The sequence below is a fragment of the Chelonia mydas genome, chromosome 9 (genome assembly GCF_015237465.2).
Source record: "Chelonia mydas isolate rCheMyd1 chromosome 9, rCheMyd1.pri.v2, whole genome shotgun sequence".
Taxonomy (NCBI): Eukaryota; Metazoa; Chordata; order Testudines; family Cheloniidae; genus Chelonia; species Chelonia mydas.
This window is the reverse complement of record NC_057855.1, coordinates 34,697,565-34,713,625: the sequence shown is the minus strand read 5'-3', so window position 1 is coordinate 34,713,625 and position 16,061 is coordinate 34,697,565. Positions and strand designations below refer to the sequence as shown.

The following is a 16,061-nucleotide window of genomic DNA, read 5'->3' as shown; positions in this document are numbered from 1 at the left end:
GTTGTGGGGCTTAAGAGGCTCCTATAATATTTTCAGAGAAATAAAGTTTATAGTAAGGGACAAATCCTTCCCCCTTTTCCATTGCCACAAAGGGCCTTGACCCAGTGGACCTGGTGCAGTTACAAATGCAGAAGGGGTGAGGATTTCAGAACCCTGCACTGGGGGAATGCTGTTCCTCTCCCTCATTCTCATCCCAAAAGCAAGTCAGAGAGGAGCTGTGAGCAAGGATGGTTGCAGTTCCTGTGTTGTGACAGCACTGCCAGGAGAAGAGCAGAGGTAGCCCCAGCAAGTCCTATGGTCTCTGCACGGGTAGCAGGAGGGAGATCTGTGGCAAAGCAGCTTCACTAGCTACTGGCTGCCATCCCCCCTTTCCTCACCTCACTTGCTTCTGCCCCCTCCCATTATCCGGTCCATGGTTTCTGACAGCGTAGCCTTCCATTTACATTAGGCAATCACAGTGCTTCCCCTTCCCTCCCCGCCCTTTCCCTGCTTAGTAGATACCTTGGAATGGAAGAACAGGGGCTCTTCCCTCCCAGTTTATCCCTGATTTTCTGCAGACTGTTGATATTGTTTGCCACAGCAACTGCCTGTTCTCCAGAGGCAGATGCTCCTGTTCCTACTTCCCAGCTGATCAGAACTAGGCAAGCTGCAAAAGGGAAGGAAAAAAAGGAGTTTTTTGTTGTTTGTTTGTTTTTTTCTTGGGGGTGGAGGGAGATACAAATCCAAATGATAGTTATAAAGAAAAAAAGAGGATGTATGTATTTTTCACTCAATTCCTCCCCACCATAACATTTTAAAGATTGCTGAGAAGCAGTCCCTATAGATCAAAGCAGAGGAGCATGGCAAGGTTGGCATTGCTGCTTGTGCTCTACCTGCTCTCCAGGTTAACAGAAGATTTCAGAATTCAACCGCTTTCAGAAGCACCAAAATCACTAGCCAGGCCAACTATGGATACTTCCATGCAAAGGAGGCTGTTCATTTAGTGTTATTATTTCTATTTATAAATATTTACGTGGCACTTGTATATTAGTGTCATCTCAATGCACAAGTCTCTAATTGCATTATACATTTTCACAAAATACAGGACAAAAATATTACATTTACAAAACCCTAAGCATTAAGAAGAATAGAAGAGACTGGTAAGGTAATTAACCCAAATATTCTATTATTATTGACCACTTTGTGCTCTACTGGCTAGAAACCTTCTCATCTCTTTCAAAAGAGCTAACATCCAAAATTATAAAATGCCAGAGTATTGATAATGATATTTGATAAGGATTTTTTAAATCCCTCAGCTATTGTGACGTAAACAGAAACACTAATGATACATAATACTAATAAATTTGTTTTGATCTATTTCTACCTTAAGTTTCAAGCAGTAAAACCTTCTGAAAGATAGTGTTAGCTGCTCTAAAATATTTTTTAGAAAGTTACTTTTAGCCTCTTTGAATTCCCAGACCATTGAATAAATTTGAACCTTATGAACCTTTACCCTGAGAGCAAGCAGTGTAATTTTGGTTATGCTCAACAGCTGCTTTCCTGCCTAATTACAAGAATGAAATCCCACTTTAATTGAAAATACGAATGCGACCTTAACTGCTCATTATGATGTCACCAGAAATATAGTATATGTACGAATTGCGCACGCACACACAAACACAATTTCATAACATTACATATATGTGCGCCTATGTTTGACTTAGAAAACAATGCCAAGTGAAAAAATACTACTCCTTAATATAAAGGAGCCTTCATGCTCACCTTCACTGAAATCACACAGTTGGTTCTAAATTCTTAAACTACTGTCTGTAATTTCTGACCTCTTGATGCTAAGCAGTTTAAAAACTATTTCTCTGAGCCACTGAACTGGCATAAGCAAAGGGTCTTCGGAGTGATGGCTCTGAGCGTTAAATGGAGATCATTTCATTTCATTTCAAACTTCAGTCGACTTGCAGGGCGGCAGCAGTCTTCCCTTGGAATTTGCCTTGCTTTTGTTGATTTTGTTTCAATGGTAATATTATTTTAACATGGATTTGAGTGTTTAGTTTCATGACAACGATATCTATAGTACTGCACCACAAACGGCACAACATTCCTTGAATATTTTATTGAATGCATCAGCTCAATTTGGAACAAAAGCAGTTGTTTTGGATGCATCACTGCAGACTATCCTCTGATCCAAGTTGTCTGCTTCTTATTGCCATTCCTAAACAGAACGGGCTGGGCTTTTCTTTTGTTGTTTTCCTTCTATCAGAGTTGGCATCAGAAAGCCCCATACTTATCTGACACAAACCCGCAAATTATACCCTGTGGGCCAAATTCTGCCCCATTACACCGTCATATCCATCCCTCAGTCAGGAGAACTAAGTGTATATATTATATAATATATATATTTATTTATCCTTAATAAAATAATCAGCTCCTGCATTTACATAGTGTCTTTCAAACCAAAGGATTCCAAAACACAACAGAAACGTAATCTGATATACAAACTATATATAGGGTTGACTTCACCAACCACTGAATCTGATTGCATGCAGTTACAACTCTGGTGTTGTCAGGATATTGGTGAATGCTACTTAGGGACACACATATGTGCAGATTGTGTGTACAGATTTTGTGTTGCAGTGTTTTTAAAACTCCAGGCTGGATATTCCATATACGTTAGATGGTCACAACCCTTACTCTTCAGTGCAGGGCATGATGTCCCCCACACACGCTTCCACTCTCTCCTGCTCAAATTGTGACTCTGGCTTTATTGGGCAGGGGAAGGGCTACTCTGCAGATACAACTGCCCACTGTAAGCAAATGGGCTGAGTGGAGTCAGAGGGCAAGGGAGGAATGGCAGTAGCCCTAGCTCCATCCTCCGTACTCACTGGTCCGAGTAGCTGCATGGGCACACAGAGGGGAGAATAAACTATTTCACAAAAAAGGGTGGAACAACTTACTCCTTTCCCAAAGCAAGCGGGAAGCAGAGGAGGAATGGTGAAATGGTGACTGAATCACAGTTAGTCCTCTGTAGGGTGACCAGATGTCCCGAATTTATAGGGACAGTCCTGATATTTGGGGCTTTTTCTTATATAGGCTCCTACTAACCCCCACCCCCTGTCCCAATTTTTCACACTTGCTGTCTGGTCAGCCTAGTCCTCTGGTGTCCTCCTGTGTCTTTGGTGCATTGTTAACTTCAGTTATCCATATCTGACTTCATTCTTCTTGAGTTAGCCGTGCTCAATGGAAAGCAGCCACGCTGAAGAACAACATTAGAGATGCACAGAGTGAATGGAGTACTACACAGAGTGGTTGTGCTAGCAGCTGAGGAGCTGTGCTAACTGGAGCAGTAGCCTGTGCCCCCTGGTGAGCCAGCCAACTCGAGTTAAAAGCACCCACCCCCTTGAATTTAAAGGGGTTTTTGTGTCGCCATGACTCAAGTTACAGACAATCCTCAAGTTATAACTCAAAGTTAACTCTGCAGTGAAAACCAAGTCCAAAGAAAAACTAACAAGCAACATACAATCAGGTGCCTTTTCTAGCCTACTGTAAAATAGAACAAAACGATCCGATTGTGAAGAATAACAGACAAAGAGATCCCTCATCTCTTTCTGGTCCAGCACACTCCCCAAAACCTCCATCTCTATCACTTCCACCTCCCTCATAGACCGTTGAGGTAACAACTGAGAGCCTCGGAGCCAGCACAACCCATTTACTCCTTTCCATGAAGAACCAACATCTGCTGACTGGATGAGGGGTTTCAGGCAAACCTTGCTAGACTGTTACACAGTATGGTAACTTGGAGGGTGCAGGGGGGAGAGAGGTTGTTTTGTTTTTTGAAGATGACAAATGCACTGTGCTGATATAAGTGGAGACAAGGTCTTCCAACCAACCAAAAGATTTAACATTTAAGTGCTTTAACAAAGCATGGTTTTTGGCTGTTCTGTATTTCACTTAACTTCACAGCCATGTGATTCTAAAAGTTTTAATGGAAAAAAAATCCTTCAATCCTTTGGGAAAAGTCACAGTTTATCTCTAGAAAGCATGAAGCCACATATCTGAAAATAGGCCAAAATTGACAACTGCCCACCACATTTTATTGAAGCCTGCCCCTCTCTCCCCCAGGCCCCACCTTCCCTTAAACTGTTTCTTTTCATTCCCAGGCCAGACTTGAGCTTGGAAGTCACTAAATGAATTCCACAAGTACTACAGTTTGTACTTTCACAGACTGCTTAAAAGCTGAAGTATCAGATTTCACAGCACCATGAAGAGGCTGGAACAACTTCAAAGCACTTCTGAAACATCTATTACTTTATTATGGAGAGACAATAGTCTCTCCACAGTTCAGGTTGAAAGAATCCTTCCATTTGCAGGCTGATTTAGACATATTCTGCCTAAACTTCATCAAAATGAAACCAAGCCATCTGAAATTTCACAGACAAGTGCTTACGCCAAGGCAGAATTTATCTGGAAAGCTTGAAGCAAGTGTTTGGGAGATATCAACGTTTTTAAAAAGATGTGATCTTTAGCATGCCATAACTCAAAAACGGCTTGGAATATGAATTCCAAGTTTGATTTAAGATGTTGGTCCTGGCAAGGAGTGGGTGCTTTTGACTAGTTTGGGGAGAGGTTATTATTTAGGTATTAGAAGTGATTTCCCATTACATTATTAACTCCATATAGTTTTTAACTCTGCTTTGTCACCCATACCTAATGTAGAATTTATTAAATCTGATTTCATAAAGTCTGCATAACTTGAATTAACAGATTTTTTTAAAAAGATGCAATTTCCCCTCATAGCTACCACTGACATCAGCCACCACTGAAATAGTCAATCATAATTTGTATCTCTATACGCAACATTGGCATTAGCAATCTCTCTATATATGATAATATAAAGCAGGCAGGCCTCTATGTACTGTACTTTTCCTTGATTGCTTCACAAGTCCTACAGGCTACAATCTCAAGATTTGCTGCTGTGAACCTCATCTCCTTTAAGAGCAAGGTGCACCATAAAAACCACATTTACTAGGAATAGCAAACAGAAAGGAGAAATTGGCATCAAAACCAAATGTAAGTAAATTAAGATCAGCAAAACTGACTAAGCAAATATTGAACTGACAAAGCACTAGGTCAGTGTAATTACAACTGAACTCTGTAATAGAGCTCTTACTACTTTAAATATAACTGAGGGATATAGGGCATTTCCCATGTTTTTATGTCCTATAGGTATTGCATGACAAGCTCAGAAATAGCAATATTCAGACTAGTGAGAACAGAGCTATTAAAAGAATATTCAAGGTTTGTTAAAGTGACAGGAACTATAGCAAGAAAGGAAAAAAACAAGCAGCACGGGTGCTTGGAAAAACAGAGCGGCAGGACAGATTCCAACAAAGGATGAAATGAAACCCTGGGTGCATTCTTAAGGAGAATGGAGTATGGATTTGGGAGATCCTGGATGCAAGAGTTTATGTGAAAGAAAGGGGGAAAGACTTCTCTCAGTGAAAGAAAATGATGAAGCCTAACTTTGAGTTAGAGATTCTCCCCCTATTAGGGGCTAGACTCCATAGGAATAATTCATGTAGGGGAGAGAAGACTCAGTTCCAACTTCATTAGGGAATGGGACATGATTCCTCTTGTCCCAATACTGAAGGTGAAATCCTGGCCCCACTTAAATAAATGACAAAACTCCTATTGATTTCAGCAAGGCCAGAATATCACCCTGAGCATTTAAGTTGCTTATCCTGTGGATTCCACCCCTTGCATCTATTCCATTGCCGGCTCAGTGACTCCTCTGGTCCCATGAGCAAGCCACTGTGAACAGTGTCAACCAATCATCACTTCTCTCAGAGCCACTCTCTAAAAGGGGGTTCCACTCAATGAAGCAATTGATTGTATTAATGTGCATTGGTTTCCTCTATGTAGGGTGACCATATGTCCGTATTTTGGCTGGGACAGTCCCTTTTTTAAGCCCTGTTAAGCCATTCTGACTTTTTTGGTAAAACTGGGCATTTGTCTCGTTTGCTCTTGCCAACTGATCATCAGTTGGCAAGAGCAAATGGGACAAATGCAGTTTTGCCAAAAAAAAAGTGGGATGTGACCCCTAGAGGGGCACGGAGGAACATGTGGGGGGGATGGGGCTTGGAGCAGAGATCAGCAGCAATGCCAGCCTTATGCGGGAGGGGCTTGGGAGAGCAGCTGGGGCTGGGTCAGCCCTGCGCAGGTGGGAGTCAGGGGGTCCTGGGCCAGTCCTGCATGCAGAAAGTAGAGGGGGGGCCTTGGGCTGGCCCCACATGGGTGGGCAGGAAGCAAGGAGCCTCAAGCTGGTCCCGCGCGTGGGCATGCTGCAGGGGGGCTTGGGCTGGCCCACAGCAATATCCTGTTTTCCCTTTGGGAAAATATGGTCACCCTACCTCTATGGATTCGAGAGGGGGAGGATGTGGAGGAGTCCAGCCTGCTCTCCTGTCCCAAACCCTGCAACTTCCTGAAGTCAGAAACCCAGTAGTTAGCTACAGAGAGGTTCATGTTAAGTCCTGGGGAAGTGGGACAAGTGCCACATTAGAGCAATGACCCCCTTTCATGGGCACAGGCAATGGTCCACTCACAGATGGGCACAGGGGACCCATAGTTCTTTAGCTGCCGTTAAACTTTGGGAAGGCTCACTCTCAAGGTTGCTAGACCCCAAATTAGCCTACCTACCACCTTTCCTCCTCCCCCAACAGCCTCTTCATGTAATATTCTGTGTATGTGGGTTTTCTTTCTCATACTTTAAATGCTTTAATGTTTCTTAAAAATAAAATCCCAAAACACCACAATGCCAACAGGCAGCTCAAATCTCACTATACATGCTACAATAACTAGCATGTATGATGGAGGGAGAGTCTTCTGCCAGGAAATAGATTTCAATTTGAAGTCTCTAAGGAGTTATTATAAATAGCAATGAGGAAAAAATATTTTGTAAATTACAAGAATCATCTTGAGATAATGCTTTAAAAATAGTCTAGAAATGGTGGGACTATGATAAATCATTGGTGGGTAACGGGGATTAGCAAACCCAGAGATGTGGAAATTCAGCTGTAGCCCATAACACTGACCCAAAGTTTGAATTTGCAAAACAAAGTCTGCTTTCTGTTGCTCCAGGAATGGGATCTCTGAGTCTGTGTCTTCTTGAGCAGCCTCCTCTCCCTGGAGCCAGCCCTATCCTATCGGAGACAGACTTCAAGGCTGAGGCAAATTTCCAGTTACCGTGTTTGGTTTGGCAAACTTAAGTGTGGTTAGCTTGGCAGGTTGGTATTTCAATACATACCATTTATTTAATCCTAGTACATTCCAAATTATTTTGATGAAGGACAGAATGTGTCACTGAAGGAAAAGCCAAAGCCGATATGTCACCCAGAGGAGCACATAAAGCTAGGCACTGAAGGACTTGCTGTGCCAGGGTGTCAAAATTTGGGCTGCCAATCTGCTACAGATCCTAAAGGAGAAACAAATAGAACCTAGAAAGAATGCAACAGTTCCAATAGGAATTATTATACAAGGCACAAAGAGTAATAATTGGCCTAGAAGTGATCACCACTCGGGAATAGAAGCTTAAAGTACCATTTGTCCCCCATCCTGATCAAAGTACTATTTCTCCTGATTTTTCACAGGGCTGAAGGAGCCCAAGTCCCAGTTGTGCAGAGCTTGTGCTCCTTCAGCCTTGCACTGCAGAGCTCGGACTCTTCCAAGAAGCCCTATAGTACAAAGTAGGCCTAGTGCACATTCTATTTTTAATCTTATACACACAACTATCCCTCCCCCATCTATCCCCCAGAAAAAAAGAAGTGTCCTGATTTGACACACTTACTATCTGGTCACCCTAATCAGAATGTTCTGCTACAAAGCTACTGAAACCTGATGCACATCTGTGTAAACTTCATTATAATCCGTTTCGTTATGCTTGGTATTATGAATATGTGATAAAAATTAAAAATAAATGCCTGCAGTTAAATGTAAACACTTGATTTATTAATTCAGAATTTCTGTGCAAGTCTTTTGTGCCGTAAATGTACGTGAAATACAGTATTAAGGATTTTTCCCAGAAATACTTCAAATGTGGTACAAACAGGTAGGCAGATTTATCTGCACGTTTGTCTTCTTCAGAATTAGATCTCCCTCATTTCAAACACCTATGCCAGGGGATTATCTACTTGGAAGGTTTCTGTTGGGAGGGAGGCAGATTCTGATCTCACTTGAACTGGCATAAATCCAGAATAACTCAATTTCAGCAGAGTTTATTCCAAATTTACACTGATGTAATAGAGATATGAGTCTGCCTAATCTTCATATAAATTGTTTCACCGCACAAAAGCTGTTCTGGGTGAAACTGGGTAACATACTTTAACCTCCAGTCATCCCTGTCATAGGGTTGCTGACCCATTTAAGGGTGTCTAGGTCCAAGCTTCCCTTAATTGAACAACCAGCACCTGGACCTGATAAAAGGTCATCAGGGCTCAGCTGCATGGAGGTGCTCAGAGAGAGAGAGAGAGAGAGAGAGAGAGAGAGAGAGAGAGAGAGAGTGAGCGAGAGCGAGAGCAGAAATCCTAGTGATCATAGTCCCCAAAAAGGAGGGCTGTGCAACCCACGAGTACAAAGGGAGAGCCTTTATTGCAAGTTTATTTTGGGATTTAATAGTAGAATTGCAGTGGGGGAATTTTGTCTGAAACCTTTTTGGACTTGGACTGCACAGCGTTCATAAGGGGACCTGAGAGAAAGGACACAGAGCAGACAAGTGCCTGGAGCACCACATTAGATCAGCAAGGGGCACTAAAGGGCAGCCACACCCACAACCATCCCTATTCACCGATTTCTCTGCCACTTTGCCCCTATGTCCTGCACATCTCCAACATGTTCAGTAACACTGTGCACAGCAGATTTCCTACTACTGTGCTATAAAAGCAAAACCATGTATTTCCCCATGCAAACAGTCCCACATCACACAATTCACTAGTATGGAAATATCTAACAGGCATATATGCTAATGTTCCTGAGATATCACCACAGCAGACAGAGTCCCTCAGGAAGGATTTGAACAAGGAAAGCATTCCAGCAGACCAACTAGGTTTTGGTATTCCAGTGGATGTGTATTACACACACACACACACACACCATTGAATAATACAAACATTTTATTATCAAGACTTGGCCCTACTTACTTATTTGTTGTTACCTTTTCCTCCTACCATCTCTCTCTTTGACTGTTATTTTTTTCTTTTTAAAGCTGTTGAAAACACCTAGTACATTTTGAGTGCTACCAGAAACAAATGAAATAAAAGTAATAGGTACGTATCTATGAGTGGTTAAACTACATCACAATTGGCTTAGTCTTGTCTTTCAAACAGGACATTTTCTTTCCATAAATTGCACTTTACTAGAAAACTGAGCAGATGTGTTCCAGAAACAAATCAATTTATTTCCTAGAAGTTACAGTTTGTCATGTTTGTAGGCGGACCGTATTGTTACAGCTTTCTTTCTAGCTTTTTTCTCCATCATTTTAGCAATGCAACTGATCAACGTCAACTGACTGTTCATTGAGCACTGATTCTCCAATGCTTTTGACACAGCCCCCTCAAAATGTATTATTTGATGTGATAGATTACAGCAGCAAAACTATAGACCACAGAGTCCCAAAATTATTTGAAAGATATTTGCACAATAGGTGCCAAGATGCCAAAATTTCAAATTGTATGCTGTTTACAACAAAGCTGTTTGGTACCTTGGTAGTTCACATGGATCTATCCTGGTGTTTATATGTAAAATCTTCATAGCTCTTTGTACAAGGCATGGTTCAGTATGTGCATTAAGATTACCATATGCCCACCACAGAAATGGTCACTGGGAGTAGTTCACAATGTTTTACAAGAATGCTTTGATGATATCAAGAGCAGTGCTACTGGCCAGTAGCAAAACTGTAATTATGTTAGCTGGATCTGAAAGTAAGGATTGAGTTTCCAGAATTCCTCTCATCTTACTCCCAATCCAGAACTTTCCCAAAAGTACATAGTACTTAAGTACATAAAGTTCAATTTCAATGCAAATGAAAGTATGCAGCTGGAAATCCTTTTGTTTGTTTGTTTGTGTTGTTTTAAATTAAGGTCACATCATTTCAATTACAAAGGTAGGATTTTCTGTGCAGGTGCAGAGTCATTTTGGGCTTTTGCAGCAGAAACTTTACAGAAATGAAGAAATCATTGAGAACATTTACAAAAAGGTGTAATTATATTGAAAAACCATGCAGTCTTGAATCAGATTCATGGCTGGCTTCATTAGGGCCTATACTGTTCCTTGAAAGCCATAAGAATGTTGTCATTTACTTGAATGAGCACAGAACCTGGCCCTAAAGGCTGTCTAGATTGTATAAACACGGTGCCTGACCACCTCATAACAATGCATGTCCAGTTAGCAGTTCAGTTACTTAATGGGTAGAGTCATCATTTCATCTGCCTACCATTTTTTAAACTGTCTGAACTCTAAAATCTTTTCTGAAACCCCTCTTCTGGCCTTCAAATAGCCCCCAACCTCTTCAATTTCATCATCAGATGCAAGGTCCCTACAGACCAGGACCCACCAACTCAAAGCGGCACCAGACCCTGCCAAAACAACAGATGCAAAAACTGCGGAAATGATCAGCACCCCCTGCCTCCCTCACTCCCCACCCCCACACCTTTCAAGATCCATGGGTCCTACACATGCATATGACAACATGTGGTGTACCTCATCCAACGCACTAAACGCTCCACTAGCAACTATGTGGGTGAAACCAGACAATCACTATTCTCTCAAATGAATTCAATCAGGAAAATGAGAAAAAGACAAAAACACCCCATATCACCTGTGGGTGAACTTTTTTCCTAACATGATCACTCTGTATCTGATCTACCAGTACTCACCCTCAAAGGAAACCTGCGCAACACTTTCAAAAGACGAACCTGGAAGCTTAAATTCATAACTTTGCTAGATACTAAAATCATAGACTGAACAGACACACTGGATTTCTGGCTTATTACAACAATCTATAACCAACTAACAACCCTCCCCAGTTGCTTTCCCCCCCTTCCTTTCCTCCCTACAATTGGAGGGGTGTTAATGGGCCACTTCAGCCTGAATGTGTGTTAACTACTTATGCTAAACAATTTGTTCCATTTTGTATTTAGCTGTGACACTCTGAGACCCTGTCTCACTACAGCAGTGGCTCTTAAACTTTCCAGACTACTGTGCGCCTTACAGGAGTCTGATGTGTCTTGCATACCCCCCAAGTTACACCTCACTTACAAAATCAGACATAAAAATACAAAAGTGTCACAGCACGATTACTGAAAAATGCTTATTCTCATTTTTACCACAATTATAAAAAATCAATTGGAATATAAATATTGCACTTACATTTCAGTATATAGAGCAGTATAAGCAAGTCATTGTCTGCATGAAATTGTAGTTTTTACTGACTTCGCCAATGCTTTTTATGTAGCTTGTTTTAAAACTAGGCAAATATCTAGATGAGCTGATGTACCCCCTGAAGGACTTCTGCTTACCCGCAGTGATACACATAGCCCTGGTTGAGAACCATTGCACTACAGGTTACTTCAATATAACACTTAGGGCTGTGACTTATGCACTCCCTTAAAGCAACGTAAATTATACTGACCTATGCGCCGGTGTAGGCAGTGCTATGTCGGCAGGAGAGCTTCCCCATCGACATAGTCACCGCTTCTCGCAGAGGCAGGAGTTATTAAACCTATAGGAGAGCTCTCTCCCATCAGCTTAGAGCATCTCCACCACAAGCGCTGCAGCTGCATTGCTGTACGTGCTGTAATGTAGACGTAGTCTGAGTAAGTTTCCCAGACCTGAAGAAGCGCTCTGCATAAGCTCAAAAGCTTGTCTCTCTCACCAACAGATATTGGTCCAATAAAAGATATTACCTCTCCTGCTGTGTCTCTGACTCTAAAATGGCACACTGATTTCAGTTATGACTATTTTATTTAAAACCTTAAGGGCCATTAGACCTCATGTACCTGCTCCTTTAGCCCATTGTGTTTCCAGATTTGCACATAACCCATCATTTAAGGCTCTCGTCATTGCATCTGAAGTAGTCAGTCTCATTTTGAACATCCCCATTTAAAAAAAACCTAACCATCTTAAAGCTTTATGTTTCTGCTGTTAAAAGTATTTTCAAAATGTATCCGCGGCCCCTCCCTTTCAATTCCTTTTTTAAATTAGACCCACTCATTAGTATTTTAAGAAGATGTGACATATGCTACTGTATTTGGTTTCTTTCTGTTGTACATTGTCCAGATTGCTTTGGTGGTGGCAGAGGTGTAAGAATAAATTATTAAAATTCTGATCATATGGAAATACTGAATTTTGCTGCACCAATATCATACTTCATATTTTTAACTCTCCTGACCTTTCATTTTTCTGCAGAAGAATAAAGTATTAATAGATGTTCAGATCTATTTCTCAAAGCATGGCCTTAAAGATTTCCAACAATTTTGTTTTTGAGTATTTGCCAGTTTAATACATAAGGATGCGCAGAGCCATTTGACTTAGGAGACATAATGTAGCTGAGGAAGCTGACAGTTCCTCACGTTATTCCCATCATATCTATCAGATAGGTACAGTAAGAGTTACATTACAGAGCTATATTCAGGTGTATAGATAAAGGAAAGACAGAAACTTTCTCCTTAGATATAATGGGAAAGAAACCAAAGGGTGTAGTTTATCTACTACATTAAGCCAATTCTTGCTGCTTGGGTAAATTTTGGTTTTGAGAAAGAGCTGTGAGGAAATAGTGCAAGCCTTTCAACCAAAGATGATAAAGAAAATATTAGAGCATGTAAGGCTTTTAATTTAATCTTTTAATTGAGTCCCAATTCTTGTATCCTTCTCATTATAGCACAGCCAATGAAACACTTTTTTTGTTTTTTGGTTTTTTTTAAAGGTATCACTATTTCATTAAAGTTAGGCATGGTTTAACTCCTGTATTTAGGAACTGATCATAGATTTTTTTTTAAAAAAAAAAATCTATATGGTCACTGCATTTTCCTAATGGAGCATCTCAGCATCCTAATCAGTCACTCCAGATGGGGCTGTAATAATTGCCACTTTCTTGACAAGACCCCCTTAGCAATGTCTACCCAAAATCAGATGTGAACACAGTAAAGTCCACCTAATCAACTATCTATTACAACATGAGTAACCAGAGATACTTCATTGACAATAAGGTTTTTTTAATGATTATCCACATGAACAGAAAGAAACTTATTAAGTGGCTAAAAAGCCAAACAACGAATGCTGAAACATGCTGATCATGGCACTTCTTAAAAGATTTAGTCTATTCAGCATCAGCCTATATTAATGTCAAATGTGAGAAACATCTTGCTTAAACAATACTTAAGACAATGGATTAACACCACAGCTGTTATCATGAGGTTATTTACTTAACATGGATTTGTGACTATTTTACACAAAATAGGGGGGGTTTACTAAGAAACAATTACATGGCGCTATAAGCTAGCAAGCTGTTTAACAAAACAGAAATGAGAGTGTCCCTACTACACAGAATTTACAACAAAGGGCTCAGTTCAGCTCCCACTAAAGTCTGAGGGAAACTCCCTTTGCCTTCAGTCATGCAGCTTTTGTTCCAAAGGTCCTAGTGCTATAACAAGAGCGTTTGGGGTTTTGAAGTCAATGAGAGAGTTTAAGTGCTCAGCGCTTCACAGAATGGGATCATAACATACAAGACAAAACATGGGATAAAACAGTTCTAGGAGGGGGAGATGTGGAATGATCACTGGTAAGGTGCTTAACCTAAGGTTCGTGGAAGAAGTGGGTTTGTAAAGAGGGGAGGGTGCTATATTAGTTTAAGTGGAACTCGCTTTTATTTTGGCTGCATACAAAGACAAGACATGAAGACTAAGAACAGTGCCACCTTTTCAAGGAAGTTTTGAAGATTGAAAGTTTGAAGCTCTTTAGCTGACAGAGCACGCAGCTCACTTATTCCCCTAGCTCAGGTAATTCCTAAAAAGAAGGAAAAGCAGCAAACAGAAGCCGTCATTCAGGAAAACACATAAGCATGTGCTTAAGTCTATACCTATTCAGAACTGGCTACCTTAACCACTTGCTTAAAATCTCTGGACTTCAGTGTTGTAAAAATCAGCTCAATAGAACTTAAGCAGCCTCCTTTCCTTACAAGGATTTTAAAAAAGGAGCTTTAGAGACAGCCTGCAGAACCAGATTGAAGTGCTACAGTTCCCTGGCAGTCTCACTTCTGCTATGAAGAAACAGAAGAAGTGAGGAGAAGGGTGATACCAACATTCTTGGATTAATAACCCCAAGGGCACAGGACTGAACCTTCAGGTAACTGAGGGTGCTGGCCCAGGACAAGACCACATTAAAGGGGCACAAATCATAGGAGACTAGAACAGCTGGACAACAGCACTGTTGTTAAAGAAAATTATGTTTTTTGTTTATAGGTTTTTCTATGGCACTTATCACTGCTGTATCTGATCCCCTCACGCACCTTAATCTATCCTCATAAAACCCCCAGTGGTGTTAGAAAGTATTATTGTCTTTTCACAGTAGAGAACGAGGCAGAAAGATTCAATGAATAGACCAAGATCACAAAGATGTTTATGGTTGAGCCAGGAGCAGAACGCAGAATTCTCAAGTCCCAATTTAGTATTTTAATGTAAAATGCTCTGTATGCAGGTAGCTGTAAGAGGTATGGGAACAGAATCTATGTCCCATCTGAGGCACTTTTCTCCCTCATACTCATCTTTTACCACAGATTACAGCCATTTGGTTTGTCTACAGGGACGGAGGGGCTGGCAGTCTGAGCTACCAGAACATTCTGCATTGCTCTTTGAAGAACTGCTGATGAGCTCAACAAGGCAGCCAGGCTACTCTAACACACACGTGGGAACTGAGGAGAAATTAAATTCCAGCTTACCTGTTCCTGCAGGACCCCGCTATCTGGGTGGCAGAAAGGCTGGCATTAGGGGGTAGACCACTATGCTGAATTACCGAGAGAAGCCAGCGGAAGGGGAGCGAAACGGCAGGCTGCAGGAGTCACTCAAACACTCTGAGGGAGCTGGAATGAACGCAGGAGGTCTACTGGCACAGGCAGGCTGGCAGGCTGAGCTAGACTGTTCTGCTGTGCAGCTGAGGAAAGCCAGAAGATGATGTAGTAAATGGCAGGCTGGGCTGGGCTGCACTGATCCACCCACTCTGAGGGAGCTGGAAGGAACACAAACTCAGCACAGAGTCTTTGGGCTGGCCTACAAGGAAAATAGATTCAATATTGTAAATCTAATACACCTGAAGCCCCCTACAGTTTGAGAAGAAATTTTCATATCTACAGCTCTGTGTTATGGAGAACAGTCAGCCTAACATTGGAATTCAAAAAGGGAAAGAAGGAAATCCTAGCTGCCTTGCGGTGGAGTGAGCTTCCATGTCAAACACCACATATACCAGCGGGTGCCCAGGTATAAGAAACTGTGTTGGCAAAGAAATAATTTGCTAATATGCTCACTGCCAGGAAGTCTTTTGATTTTAATGAGTTTAATATTCAATACTAAGCAAGAAACCAAGCTAGAAATGCTGAAAATCTGCAATCCATTCAAAATACATTTGATGTAATCTCCCCTGCTAACCCCATGATATATTCACTCGCACACATGTTTAAAGGGCTTAATAATTAACACAAACACTGCTGTACATGCACAAACAATGACTTGAAAATACTGGTTCATGATGGGATTAAGGTGATCTAGGGCTCTATGCACACCACACCTGAGTTCCCCATGGCCTTACCCCTGTGCCTTGGAAGCACAACCCCTCATCCTTAGGTGGTTCTGCTCACTCACAGAGGGCACCCATCACCATTCTTCTCTGGGAAAGGTGGGCCTTCTCCTTCCTTCAAGTGGCTTAGGGTCTGTCCTACATACAGTAGGTTGGACTCAGCCACCACCCACCTGAACAGAAGACTCTGCTGTGTGAGGGTCGCTGCTTGACAACAGCCCAGAAGAGCTGGAAAG

General features: G+C 41.5%; 1 long non-coding RNA gene across 1 annotated transcript in view; it reads right to left on the bottom strand.

The window, feature by feature from the left end:
* Positions 1-15,286, bottom strand: part of LOC122461776 — a 56,576-nt gene extending 41,290 nt beyond the window's left edge. The window contains exon 1 of the long non-coding RNA XR_006283946.1: positions 14,975-15,286. This is a non-coding gene — a long non-coding RNA (uncharacterized LOC122461776). The remainder of the gene's footprint in view (positions 1-14,974) is intronic.
* Positions 15,287-16,061: the final 775 nt, after the last annotated feature.